This window comes from Molossus molossus, unplaced genomic scaffold (assembly GCF_014108415.1).
Source record: "Molossus molossus isolate mMolMol1 unplaced genomic scaffold, mMolMol1.p scaffold_m16_p_6, whole genome shotgun sequence".
Lineage (NCBI taxonomy): Eukaryota > Metazoa > Chordata > Mammalia > Chiroptera > Molossidae > Molossus > Molossus molossus.
In genome coordinates this window covers 88734872-88749428 of record NW_023425399.1, presented here as the reverse complement: position 1 = coordinate 88749428, position 14557 = coordinate 88734872, and the positions used below count along the sequence as shown (strand labels likewise).

The 14557-nt window shown below is 55.4% G+C and overlaps 1 protein-coding gene across 9 annotated transcripts in view; it reads left to right on the top strand.

Moving 5' to 3' along the window:
* CELF4 (CUGBP Elav-like family member 4) overlaps nt 1–14557 on the top strand; it is a 293910-nt gene that overhangs the window by 112381 nt on the left and 166972 nt on the right. The window lies entirely within an intron of this gene.

The following is a 14557-nucleotide window of genomic DNA, read 5'->3' as shown; positions in this document are numbered from 1 at the left end:
CACTGTCCTGGGGAGCCCTGGCCTACAGTGCAAGGTCCTTGCTCTCCACAGTGAGGGTTCAAAGTAACGGATGGCTGGAGCATTTGTAGAGTCCCTGGCCCCTCCTCCTCACACACACACCCCACCACACGTGTCCCAGCCCAGCTGGACAGAGCCCCGCAGCCCAGGTCTCTCCCTGCTGAAGCGAACCTCCCTGGAGCAGCAGCAGCAGCAGCAGCAGCAGCGTGAGGGGAGATGGGGCTCAGGAGCCAAGGGTCAGAACGCTGGCTTGTCCTTTCGGGCCCCCCTGTCCCTGTCCATACTTCCATGGACCCCTGCCTTGGGGGCCGCTGCGAGGGGAGAGCTGATGTGTGTGTGGCTCGGGGCAGGCCTGGGCTCTCATAGGGCAGGTGAGGAGGAGGAAGGTGGTGACAGGGTGCAGAGCGGCCGGGGCAGGCAGGTGGTTGACACTCCCAGGCCCCCCTCTCCACCAGAGGTTTCTTCTCTTTCAGCTCCTCTGTGGGAGATCGGAAATTAATCAGACTCATCCCTCCCTTTTCTCCCAAATTCCCTTCTTTCCAAGCTCTTGTCCTTGTGTCTGTCCCCTGCTCCATCTCTCTGTCCCTCTGCCCCTCTCTCTGCTCTGTCTCCCTGTGTCTGTCACCCCATCGGCAGGTCTGTGTGCGTTTCTCGCTCCCTGCTGCCCCTCCCCCCAACTCTCTCCTTTGCTTAATCATCTTAATCATTGTGTCCTTGTAACTCAGTCCCGGCTGTCTGGCGGCAGCAACACCCCACGAGGTGACAACCCTGAGTCACACACACATTTGGATGCCAGCACGGTGACTGCCAGACCCTGGACCCCTTCTTAACAGGCCCCAAACTCTCCTCTGGGACTCGACCTCCTAAAACACTGGTAACCCTTCCTGGCTTGTGTCTGTTCCCAGGGGGAATGGAGAAGCAGCCCCCAATCACACTCACGGGGGCCAGACAGTCTGGTTGCTGGGGCTCAGACCAGACCCTGGGGCCTCTGTTTCAGTGTCTCCACTGTGGGGGAGACTGTGCCATACACTGTCTCACCCCACCTTTCTCAGCCTGTCCTCAGCCACTACCTGAATCAGCCAGCATTGGAGGTGCTGGTTGGAAGGCAAATTCCAGATTCCCAGGATCCCACCCTCAGGCGTGCTGCGTTTTAACAAGTGCACCAAAGTCAGAATGCATGGCCCTCCCCCTTCCTGGCCTGACAGGCCCTGCACCTCTGCACCTGAAGCAGGCAGGCTGTGCCCACTGCAGGTCCACACACCCAGCACCCTGGTCCCGTTCACAGGATGTGCCAACAGCACCCTCTCCTGGAAGCTCTGTTTTTTGGAGAGTCAAATTCCCATTGCTTTTGTTGACTATACCTAGGGCCTGAGAACCTGGCTGGGAGAGAAGTTAGAAGAGGCAGAAGGGGCAGGACCTCCCCAGAAGGGGCGGGGCCTCCTCTGGAGGGCCCATTCTGAGCCTGTGAGGGGCCAGGAGTAGAGTCTGTGGTCATGGGTGGTGCACAGAAGCACCCTGTCCCCAGGAAGCCAGGATATGAGCCCACCTGGCACATCCTCCTTCTCCTCTGCTACTCTGTGTGTGTGTGTGTGAGTGTGTGTGTGTGTGTGTACGCGCGCGCACTTGTGCATTTCTCCTGGAGAAGGGCAGCTTTGTTTATTATGGCTATAACCTTGACTTTTGGGTAGAGCAGGACAGTAGGACTCTTTGGAGCCTGGAGCAAAGAATTTAATATTCATAAGTGACCTCGCTGTGAGTGGACTCCAGCGCCCCCAAAGGACACACAGCTGAGGCCCTCTACCTCCTCCCACAGTTACCTCTCTCAGAAAGCCTTAAGCAGCAGGACCTGATTGACTGCCCACAGTGTCCTCAAACCTGTCTGGGCTCTGGTCTCCTCCACGCCTAAAGGTGCCCACCCCTCCCTGCCCATACATGGGGTCTGTATGGGGTGAGGGCACTGGGTGCAGAGTAAGCAGGGTGGGGTTAAGGTGGGGGTGGGCTCAGCGTCTCACCTAAGCTCCACACCTAGGAGGAGCTCTGGAAATAACGATAGAATGGTTCTGATCTCAGCACTTACATATGTTAACTCATTTAATCGTTAGGACAACCCATTTGCAGATGAGAACACTGAGGCAGGGAGAAGCTAAGTAACTAGTTCCAGTTCACACCAGCAGTACGAGGCAGAGCTGTGATGCGAGGCCAGGCTTCCTAGACCATGAAGGGAATCTCAGATGCACGTGAGAACGTATCAGTGGGCCTGTATTGAGTCACATAAACCTCTGCATGTTAGCATCTGATCTACAGCTGCTTACTCAGACTGTGCACACTGAATTCAGACACCCCGACGTACGATGACTCGACTTACGATTTTTCAGTTTTAAAATGGTGCGAGGGATGTACATAATAGATTATGTGAAACACTCAACACTTCATTATAAATAGGCTTTGTGTCAGATGATCGTGTCAACAGTTGGCCAGCTTCAGTGTACTGAGCATGCTTAAGGCAGGCTGAAGTAAACTATGATGTTCAGTAGGTTAGGTGTATTAGATGCATTTCAACTTATGACGGGTTTGTCGGCATGTGACCCCATCATTAGGCGAGGAACATCTGTATTTGTTGAATTGATATCTTGCTGGGCATTTTGTGTTGGGCAGTATATATGTGGTAGATGAAGGTTGGATGAACTGGACCCAAAAGACACTGAGCTTGTGAGTACAGTAAGAGGCTCAGACTCCGTGTCAGTGACCCCATGGCATGGGAGAGGGAGCCAAAGACTAAGTTCTGTTCCCCACAATTCCACTTATGCTACAGAGGCAGAGAGCCTGGCCCTCCTCCTGAGGGACAGAGCTCAGCAGCCTCTCTCCTGACATCCAGTGGTGCACAGTGTGCTGGGATCCGGATGGCGTGGGGCAGGCCAGTGGTGCCGTTGGGAGACACTCCCTCGTCTCTTACTAACCCAGAGCCTCTGCCTCCTGCATCTACTTTTCCAGCAAACACAATGATGGTGCCTGTCATTTCTTCTTCACTTGTGTAAGCAAAGGAAGGAGAGAGGGGGAAAAAAAATCCCAGGATGTCTCGAAGCAGAGACGGGCAAGGGCTTAGCCCGCTGCGAGGCCCTACAGTCTGGCACTAATCCACAGGACAGGGGGCCTCACAACCCACCAGGCCACCCAGGGGCACGGGGTGTCCCAGAGAAGCAGGGTTCTTGCCTCCTAGGGGCTTGCATTTGGAAAGACAAGAGCTGCTCACCGGAGAGGGAAGTAGGCCCAGTGTTTGCCATGCTTCAGTGGACGAGGACCCCGCGTGCTGTGGGAGTCAGGGAGGCCTACGGATCAGGCAGAGTCTTGGAGCACAGGCAAGACAAACGATGGGTGTAAACCCACCCAGGGCATCAGGGGACAGAGCAGGTAGTGGGCACTGTGCAGGAAAGCGGGAAGTCAGCAGAGCAGAGAAGGGAGGTTATGGAGTCCCGGCCGATGCTCCTTGGACACATCCGAGACTGCAAGTTGCCTCCATTCCTGTGCACGGGCTACCACCGCCCGCCAGCCATCTGTGCTGCTGGCTGCCCAGCCACTTGCTCACAAATGTCCAGAGGAGAAGCACAGCATGATCTGTTTCCTGCTACTTGGAAACGCACCCTGTCGACTGGAAGCCGCCTGTCTCTCTTCCCTCTCCCCAGAGACACGCGGGGCCTTCTCCTGTTCCCACAGCTCACCATGCCCTCTGGTCCAGCCCCGCTCAGCAGTAGCTGGCCATGTGATGGCCATCACCCGGCCTCCACCCTCCCGCCCTGCCTCAGATATCGACAAGGCCATCCCTTCTCCCTTCTGAGAGGGGCCTTGGCCCACCCAGCCATTAATTTGCAAATGGGCCATTTTCTCCTTCAAAGGGAAGCTGATTTTTCTTTTTTTTCTGAGCTCTGCAGTTTTTAAGTATTCTCAAATGACTAGCCCAAATCAATCTGAGATCTAAGAGTTTGGTTTGTGTTGAGTGTGGATTCTCAACTCTGTCTGTATTTCTTTATGACAAGACCCAGTGAGTTGACAGATGAAGGAGGACCTGAGGCTTGGGGCCCCGTAGAGGCCATGGTACTTGTGTTTTCATTTTTTTCTTTATCTGAACTGCTGCTGATCATTTTTTTTTTTTTTTTATCCTCACCCAAGGACATTTTTCCATTTTTTGTTCAGATAGAGTGGGAGGGAGGGAGAGGAAGAGAGAGAGAGAGAGAGAGAGAAACATCGATGTGAAAGGGACACATTGAATGGCTGCCACCCGCATGACCAACCAGGGCCGGGGACAAACTGCAACCGAGGTACATGCCCTTAGCGGGAACTGAACCCAGGTCTCTCTGGACCGCAGGCCGACGCTCCAACCGCTGAGCCAAACCGGCCAGGGCTGCTGATCATTTTTATCCCTGCCTGCTCCCCTCCATTCATTTTCCCAAAGCCCTGTGTAATTCATTTTCCCTTCCTCCGTCTGGTTGGGCCCAGCAGCATGTCCAACCTTATCCCAGACACAGGGGGCGCCCTGTCAAGGAGAGGCTCCGGCTAGAGGATGCTGTGTGGTCAAGGGTCTCTCTCTGCAGTGCAAATTTGGGGATTCTGAGAGTTCAGGAGGGAGCATGGGTGTGAGTTGCAGTAGTCAGAAGAGCTTCCCGGGGTGTGGGGTGCTGAGCTGGGAAGAACAGAAGGCTCCCCAGGGCCACATGTCTAGTGGTAGATAGGGGGTGACCTGGCTGTCACTCCTGAAAGCCCTGAGTTAATAAGTATCCCCTTCTGTTGCATGTGCACCTTCCCCACAAGAGAGTAACCTTATGAGACAGCAGGTGACTACAAGGCAGATCGTCTGGCTCAAGATGTTGGCCCCCTGGCTGCCCCAGTATCCATGCAGGGGTGGACTGGGCGGCCCAGCCAACCCACCCTGGCTCGTTCTACCCTCTCCTTCCTAATTACCCCGTGACTGTAAAGAATCTCTTCCCATCTGAACAATTAGCCTCCTGGTGTTGAGGCTCCCGGTTTGTTTTTCTAGTTCTGAGGCTCTAAGTTGGAAACAAAGACACATCCGGCATCTGCCTCTGGTCTCCCTGCAACCAGCCCTGCCAGTAATGCTCCCACGGCCCCCAGCCCTGACCCTAGACCCTCCCTGGTCTCCTCCTCCAGTGCTGAGCTCCGGGAGGCAGGGAGAAGCCCGCTCTCTCTCTCTGTGCGGTGTCTGGTACAGCAGAAAAACCCGGAGGGGACCGGGTGGCTGGGGCTTCCTCCAGGCTCTGCCCCACCCTCCAGGGCTGGGAGGAGATCTTGAAAAACAAGCCTCAGCCCTTCCTCCCCTGGATGTGCAGTCACTGGTCCAAGGGAGGAAAAGTTGGACAATATCTCAAGGCAGAGAAGATTTAGATGTGAGCAGCACGGCGGTAATGGTGGCGGCAGTGATGGTAATATACCTACCAGTTGGTGTCTGCACTCCTTGTACCACTTTACACATCATCTTCAGGCCCATCAGAGCCTTTGAATAAGTTCAGGAGATCAGAATAGAATCTTGTCTCTACTTGCAATAGGGAAACCAAGGCTCAAAGAGTCTGCACGATTTGCCCCGGGTTTTGAAGGAAAAGTGATGGATGGCTAGTGAAACAGGTGGGTGTCGAGAGGAGGTGAGGTAGGTGATTAGGTGGCTGGGTAGTTAAGAGGTTGATGGAAAGACTAGATGACTTCAGCCAGTATCCATCTCTGCCCTTCTGGTCTCTCAGGGCAGTAATCACCTGCCCACAGGAGGCAGTTAGCTGTGTTTTAAATTAAGCCAGTGCCATTCACTGATTATTCCCCGAGGGTCTCACCTCCTCCACGGAAGGGAAACCAGCTTCTCTGTCTCTGTCATCTCTCCCGTGACTGTGTTTTTGGAGCTGAAACTCGGGACATCTGGTCTGATGAGGAGGAAATGCTCCTTAGATGGAGGAGAAGTAGAAGCAGGACGGCCCCCGGACGGCGAGGTGAGCTTGCTTACTGCCCCGCAGGGTCCAGGACGGACTGGGCACCCAGCCATGGCCAGCAGGGCCTGCTGGGGCTGAACTGGAGCAAGGACACGCCTGCCCTTCCTCCCCGGTTCTGTTCGCTAGGATGTCCTCGGAGCTCCGGGGGGAGCGCACGGCCCCGCGTCCCTCCTCTCCACCTGGTTGTTAGTTCCAGCACGTTCCCCCTCGCCAAGGCCCCCCAGCCAAGGCTGCCTGAAAAACTCCACCGGGAGCGTGTACAGGACACCTTGGGTCTAATGTAACATTTAATGGCCAAATCTCCTCAGGCCCCTGCATTAATACAAAGCTCTCTCACTGATTTTAACCAGACAGAGTCACACTGCTAATGGCTCCAGGGCCCAGCCGAGGCAAGAAGGAGGTAGTGAAGGAGGTGGTGGCTGTTGACACCTTCCTGTGGCCTTGAGTGGCAGACGTGGGCCATTCCCAAGGCCAAAGGTCTGCTGGTGACCTCTGAAGCCAGGGCCTTATAGTGTTCATCTCTACACCCCAGAACCTGAGGCAGGGCCTTACGCATGGCAGGCATTTAATACATGGTGGCTGAAGGAATGTATGAATGAACGGGCCGCCGTGCTTAGGATTCGAGCACAGATATTTCCCTAGTGACAGGCAGAGATAGACATACACCTTCCCCCGGCTCCTCAGCTGAGACCAGAAATGACATGATTCTGCCTGAAGGGTTTCATTTGTACCCCGACTTGGGAGCTTCAGGGATTTCGGGGTGGGAGAGCTTCCCGGAGAAGCCTGTGAAGATGGGCCATGCCAGGGGTCGAGGTTCCCGAGGAGTTCGGCATGGCCCTGGCCCCCAGGGCCTTTGTAATTGTGGAAGGAGAGATCCCCTTGAGAGAAGGTAGCACAGGACAACGAAGGACATGAGGCCAGTGGGACACCATAACAGGGCTGTGGACATTCAGAGGGGAGGCTGTGGCCCTTGTGGGCTCCTGGTTATTATCCACACATGCACATGTGTGCACACATACGCACACGCACACAGATGTATTTGCGATCAGAAAAAGGCCTCCAGAAATTGCCCTAACTTGGCCCTGCTTTGAGTTTATGGAAACCCTGCTTCCATGGATACCAAGGGACAAGAGGGCTGTCCCCACGTCAGCCAAGTATTTCCAGGTCCCATCTACGCCCCCTCTGCCCCTCTCAAGGTAGAACAGAGCTGTTCTCCCTCCAGGGCTCCCTGTGTCCAGACCCCGGTTCCGTTCTGGCTCTGCCTCCAGCCAGCTGCTCAGCCTTGCAGAAGTCCCTGTGCTTCTCCAAGCCTCAGTTTTCTCATCTGTAAAATGAAGGGCGGGCCTGGAGAGTCCCTCAGGCCCTCAGCAGCTTCAGCATCCGAACAGCAGGGGCTGCTGGGCTCTCAGGTGGAGGCAATTTCTCAGATCACTGAGCCCCACCTGGCCACCAGTGTGTGAGGGCCTCCCCTGGGCATTGGGCGTCTGGAAACACCGCCATCCATCTTTGTGAATATCTGGTTAAAACACTCACCTAATCCTAACCTAATCCTTTCAATTTGGGGAGAGAATTGAAGAAAAAAACGCAAGCAGCCTAAAGCCTGAACGCTAACAGATGGGTAAAAAGTATGTATAAATTACACCCGCTGCTGTCAATTCAAGCTCTCCAGATAAAGTGATATGAAAGGTGTTTCATTTATAGGGGAAATTAATTGCCAGCTGTATGACTGGATGGTGTGAAGAAACCAGTCACACGATGTGTCCCATATATTTTCCTGGCTGGATTCAATACCTTTTGTGCCAAGGGCTTCTGCTCAACTCCAGACCTGCGTGGGGTTTTGGGGAGTCAGGGGCATGACCCTAAACCAGTCATACCCACGTTAGGGTGCAGCCAGGGGCACTCCAGCATGGTGGAGGCACAGGGCATTGGGAGATAGGCTGGCCCCTCCCCTCCATGAGACCTGACGTCGGGGCCTCGGTTTCCTTGTCCATCAGGGCAGCTGCTGGAGCTACCGCGATTCTGTCTGTAAAGAGGTGCCTCCTACTCTGTCAGTGCCCTGAGCACAGGACATGGCAGTCCTCTCGTGCCCCCACCCACCTCGCCACGCGCCTCACCATAGACTCTCAGCCCCTATGTCAGTGGGTAGCACGGGCACCTGCAACACCAGTCACAGCCTGTGCTCTGTGACCACCCTGCTCTGCATCCAAAGTGAATCACTTGACCTCTCTCTCGGGCCTCATTCTTCACACCTGTAAGTGAGGCTGTCTTAGTCAGCTCCGGCTGCCACAATAAAATACCACCAGCGGGGTAGTTTCAACAAAAGATATTTATTTCCCACGGTTTTAGAGGCTGGAAAGTTCAAGATCAAGGTGCCAGCGGATTCAGGTCCTGGTGAGCGCCCGCTTCCTGGCTTGCAGACGGCTGCCTTTTCACTGTGCCCCTACCCGGTGGGGAGACATGGGGTTCCGGCTGCCTTTTCACTGTGCCCCTACCCGGTGGGGAGACATGGGGTTCCGGCTGCCTTTTCACTGTGCCCCTACCCGGTGGGGAGACATGGGGTTCCGGCTGCCTTTTCACTGTGCCCCTACCCGGTGGGGAGACATGGGGTTCCGGCTGCCTTTTCACCGCGCCCCTACCCGGTGGGGAGACATGGGGTTCCGGCTGCCTTTTCACCGCGCCCCTACCCGGTGGGGAGAGATGGGGTTCCGGCTGCCTTCTCACCGCGCCCCTACCCGGTGGGGAGACATGGGGTTCCGGCTGCTTTCTCACCGCGCCCCTACCCGGTGGGGAGACATGGGGTTCCGGCTGCCTTCTCACCGCGCCCCTACCGGGTGGGGAGACATGGGGTTCCGGCTGCCTTCTCACTGCACCCCTACCGGATGGAGAGAGATGGGGTTCCGGGTACCTTCTCACCGCGCCCCTATCAGGTGGGGAGAGACGGCACTCGGGTCTCTTCCTCTTCTGAGAGGGCGCTCATCCCATGATGGGGCCCACCCTCCTCACCTCGTCTGAAGCTAATTACCTCCCAAAAGCCCCGCCGCCTAATGGCATCACATTGGAGGTTAGTGCTTCAACATACCAGTTTGGGGGGCCACAAACATACAGTCCCAAGAGAGGTGCTTAGCGGGAAGGTCTGCAGCCCCCTTTGTGCCCGCGCACTGTCCTGGCTGTCAGGGTCTCATCATCTCTGTTGCTGGCTGTGGTCAGGGGCTGCAAGGATCTCTGTGGGGAACAGAAGCAGCTAGGACAAGCCCCGAAGTCTACCTGAGAGTCCTGCCCAGAGCCCGTGTATGGGGGGAGGTGGGCCTCACAGGAAGAGGCGGCTCTCCTAGGCCTGACCTTGGTCCCCTGGGACGTGACAGGGAGGGCGAGGCTGAGTGTTAGCAGAGCCAAGACAGTTTGCACCCCATGCCCTAGTTTCCGTGGAGTCTTTCCCACCACCAACCCCACTAATAACCCCCACTGGATCATTTGGTGAGGAGGTCTTTACCCCAGACCCATTTCTGAGAAGGTCAGACAGGTGCTGAGAAGCTCCCAGCTCCCAGACCACAGTCATGTCCCTGGACACTCAGAAATCGCCCGGAGACCTCGCCCTATCCTGACAGCAGGGAGGAGGGCCTCCTCCCCACTCCCCAAGCCTCCAGCTTGAGGAACTGCTCTCCCCACCTCCTTTCCTTCTTGGGCAGGGGGTGGGGCTTGGATGGAGAGCCTATTCTGGCACCTGCAGGGTCCACATGGGCTCACACCCACCTGTGCGCCCTGGGGTGCCCAGCGCAGACTCCCAACCCCACGGTGTGCACCCACCCCACCAGCTGCTCACCAGCCCTGTGGGGTCTCTCCATGCTGCCTAGGGAGTGGGCAAATGGGAAGATTTCCATCCCGTGCCCCCCAAGCATTTATCAGAACTATTAAGACAATGAGCTAATATTCTATTCAGATTTAAATAATAAATTAATCTGCATTACACTGAGGAGGCCTGAGAGAGACTTAATTATCTGGTGTACTTTAGGGTGGAAATGAAGGTTGGGGATCGTGCTGGGAATAGACAGTTACCGGTGATCATACTGACAAGCACTTAGATGCCTGGCCCCTGGGCAGAAGGAAGTGCCACTCCTTCCAACCCAGAAACTCCCCCCAACTGGGGAGGGGGGGCGCCTCCATTTCTAACTATCCCCTAAGGCAGTGATTTTCAACCTTTTTCATCTCATGGCACACATAAACTAATTACTCAAATTCTGCGGCACACCAAAACATATTTTTTGCCGATCTAACAAAAAAATAGGTATCAGTCATTTTGATTCATTCACACCGGATGGCTGTTGTTGTGTTGGCTGTTGTCATTTTTTTTATTTGACAATCTGAGGGAAAAGAGGTCAGTGCCCCTGACTAAGTAGTCAGGTATTGCATGTTTTAAAAATTCTTGCAGCCCACTGGTTGAAAATCGAAAAATCGCTGCCATAAGGGCCCCAGGAACAGTTTCTCACGTTGCTGTCCGGGAGATAAGGAATGAGAACTGGAGACTCTTCACAGCCTGACGTTTGCTGGGGAAGAGCTGGGGTGTATGGCTCAGCAATTAAATGGGAATAAGAGTCTGCTGTCCAGAGGGCCATGGTCAGACAGACCTGACTCAAGACCCCACTGCATTGCTGTGTGACCTCAGGCAGCCTCTTTGACTTCTCTGAGCCTCCGTTTCCACATCTATAAAATGAGGGTGCTAGCCCCCTGCGTCCGGAGGGGCCGGAGGATTAGATGCTCCAAGGTGTGCAGCTTTAGCACAGTGCCGCGGGCAGGAAGCCCTGGGGGAGATGAGGCCGTACGGAGGCAGGTCTGAACGTGGGAGCATGTGATTTGCGCTGAGCGTCTGCACAGGGTGTCTGCGGTTACCCCGTCTTAAACAAAGTTAGCAGTAAGCAGGGTTGAGATGATGCTTGTGTTCTTCAGCTAAGCTGGCCAGCGCCAGGCCTGTGGTTTGTTTTCTCCCTGGCTGGTTCCCTCCCCCCCCCTCCCTGGGAGCTGGGCTTTTCACACCCTGAGCCGGCCTGCCCAAGAGAGAACTATTTACAGCAACAATGAAGTGAAGTCAGTCGTGCTGCCTCCTGCTCACCCCTCCCACCTGCCCCAGCCTAGGGCAGAGGTGAGTGAGAGGTAAGTGGGCTGTAGCCTAGGGCTCCTGGAGCACCCTCCTGCCCTCTGCGACCTTGGCATAATGCCATTCCCTGCCCCTCCTGGTTCCGTTTCCTCAGATCCACTAGTTTTTCCCCTCTGCTCTGTGCAGACTTTCTTGAGGTTGGGGTGGGGCTCTGACTGGGAGATCGGGTCTTCCTGGGTTCTGCCTCTCGGGAAGGCACGCTAAGATGGACTAGAGGGAGGGGGATCAGTCCATTCAGGCTGAACCAAGGGCTGTGGCTGGGAGCCTCCTGGGAGCTGGTACGTGGTAGCATGTAATGAGGAGGGGACCAGGGTGGGACCCGAGTGACGAATCTTCGCAGAGAACCCAGCAGGAGGGTGTTGCTGGGATCCTGAGCTGGGAAGAGCTTGATCATTTGTTAAGTTCAAAGCCCGTCGGTTGTCCCCGCTCTGCAAGGAACACTGAGGATTGGAGACCTTCTGAAGAGAGAGAAGCTTAGTGGCCAAGGGGGCTGAGGTCAGACAGACGACTGGAGCGGAAGCTGGGTGGAGAGAAGAGGACACCAAACAGGCCCTGGGCATCCTGAGACATGTGCAGTCCCCACGGCTTCTGATGTCGTGTCTCCTCTTGGAGAAAGTTCAGCTGGAACAAGTCCCCCTTGTCTCAGATCAGCTAAAAGGGGGTTTGTTCACAGGCAGCCAGGATTCTGATGGTCTGAGTCCTACAAAATGGAATATGGAAACAGCCCCGACCCCAAGAGTGGGACCAAAGGAAGCCCAACAAGGGCTGGGAGAGGCGGGACCTGCTTTGGACCCTCACCACACCCCTAGAGTTTTGCCCCCTGGGGAGCTGCCATGCCTCCCACCTTGGAGCTTTGGAGAAGAGGTCCAAAGATCTGGGTCCCCCACCACCACCACCACCATGCTGCCCTCTCCCCCCAGGGCAGACAAGAGGCAGCAGAGGAATAAGGTGCCCATTTTCCCTGCTCAGGGCTTCAGCTGGGGCCAGAGAGAGGGGTGCTCAAGGATGGGCTTAGGGAGCTGTATCCCAAAGCAGGCACTGGGGGGACTCGTGGAATTGGGTACAGTGACCAGAGTGTCCTCTCCACTCCCTGCACTGTGACAGGCTGATGGCAGTAGGTGTCTATTGATTGCAGCTGTGGTCTCCTGCCAGCAACAGGCCAGCTGGTGGGCAGGGCAGGGAGAGACATGGCAAAGCCCCTGTTGTTCAGCCTGCTCTGCCCTTGGGGACAGGAGCCCCAGGAGCCTCTCCTCCCCCAGTGAGGATGATGGGTAACAGTATCTCCCTTCCCCAGAAGAATGGCAGGGTGACTCTGGGTTTCTGACTGTTGGTGGGTTCTCTTGGATGGTCCTTGGAAGTCAAATCCCAACGGTCACGACTGCAGTTAATAGACGGCAAATTCCCAGAGCCAGCGTCCCCAGCTTTCGGGAGCCCCGCAGCCTGAAGTGGGTGCCCCCTCCTCCTCAGAGCAACCCAAGGCCTCCTTGTCTTTCCCCGTCATTGGGCAGCTCATAGTGAATGGCCTCAAAACATCACCTCTTTATTAATTCGGAACTATTCGTTAACTCTTGTATTATGCATTTACTTCCTATGGTTTGCTTCAGAGTTTATGTGTGGCTTGCCTTCTCCCCAACAAAACTCTAAGCTCAGTGGAGTCAGACACGGGGCCTGGTTTTTCTCTGTCTTACCCTTCACATGAGCACTCCAATAGCACTTTACATGTGAAGAGCACTCAACTAGGCTTTCTCTATTTAAAGCTTCCAAACTTTGCCTCTTGCAGGCATTTCAAATCCTGACGGAGCTGGCCCATCCCAAAGACGGCTTCCTACAAAGCAAGCCGTGCTCCAAGGCGCCATCTCCGCTTCCCTCCTGAGTGACAGAGCCATAGAACCTTAGAGAGGGGGACACAGAAATCCCGGGGTCCATCCTCACCCACTCTTGGAATCATCTCCCCGGCACTTCTCCCAAGCGGTCACCTGGTCTTTGCTCGCACCCACCTTCCAGCAGGGAACTCCACTGGCCAGGTGGCCCGTGCCATTGCCATTGCTGGCCAGTGCTTACTAGATGTTTCTGAGACAATGATCGCCGTGGCCATAACGTGGCATTTTGAGACAATTTCCAAAACCAAACGTTCGAGCAAAAACGGTTCTGATGTTAATAGCCCTGTCGGTTGTCTACTATGTGCTCTGGGCTGTGCTGGACACTCCAGCGCCACAGGCAGCGCAGGAGACATAGCCCCTGCCTCAAGCGGTGGTCAGTCTCACTGGGGGCCAGGCAGTAGAACAATGGCCCACGGAAGAGAAAGCATCAACTGCTACAGCGTGCTGGACAAGGGCAGAGCACAGCCCTGCAAGCCAAACGGTATCTAGGTCTTGTCCCATGCTGGGTGGCCTGGAGTGGCTCCTTCCCTATGCAGGCCCTGGTCCCTTCACCTGTAGAAAGAAAGGGCTGGCCCAGATGCTCTCTCAAGCCCCTTCTGTCTCATATTCCTCGAGCACAGCCACTTCTTAGGGAGAGATCAGCTGGGGAGGCAGAGGGCTAGCACCCCACTGGGACACATCCCAGCCGTACTTTGCACCCCTCCTCACCTCATTCCATCCCCCCCATCTCATTGGCTCACAGAGTGTTGGAACTGCGGGTGCATGGCAATGGAACTCCTGTGCCGAGTCCCCCGTGCGCTGGGACAGGAGCCGGGTATTAGAAAGAATCTTGGCACTACTTGCAAGCTCACTGCTAACCAGGAGCAAATCAAAAGAACATAAAGTATGGAGACTCTGGAGGTGCTGAGAGGACACAGTAAGAAAATCATTAGAGGCAGGAGGTTGATCCAAGAAGACTTCCTATCAGAGAGAATGATGGGGAGGATATGAAGCAGTCACTGAGAGACGCTGGCCATGTCTCAGGGACAGCAGAGCCAGCCTCTCCTCGGGGGCCTCGTGAAGGTGGCAACCCTACGCAGGTAGGCATCCTGGGGGCTGTCCTCCGAGGTCATTCCAGGAGATGCCCAGGCCCCGGCCTTAAATAATGCCGCTAACCCTGAAGCATTAAGTACAAGTGGCCCCTTATCTCAGGTGTGACACTAGCCCATGAAGACACTCTTTGTACAGACATTTCCCCGAACCACGTGAGTGAGAGCATGTTATGTTCTGGCATTTTCTATTCTAAACATGCTGGCGTGGCGTCTTACAGCTCTTCCCTCCCTCTTCTGGATCTCCTCTGCCGGGTTCACGGGCAGCCTTTCCTGCCCAGGTTTGTGTTGCCTATAAGGTTGGAGGATGGGGTGCCCTGCCATTATTTCTCTTACTCGTTCTCTTCTTTCTCTAATTTGGACTTTGCAAATAAGCTGCAGAACAAACACCCTTTTCCCTACTCCACCTCCCACCTCCCCGTTCTGGCCCTACCCAGG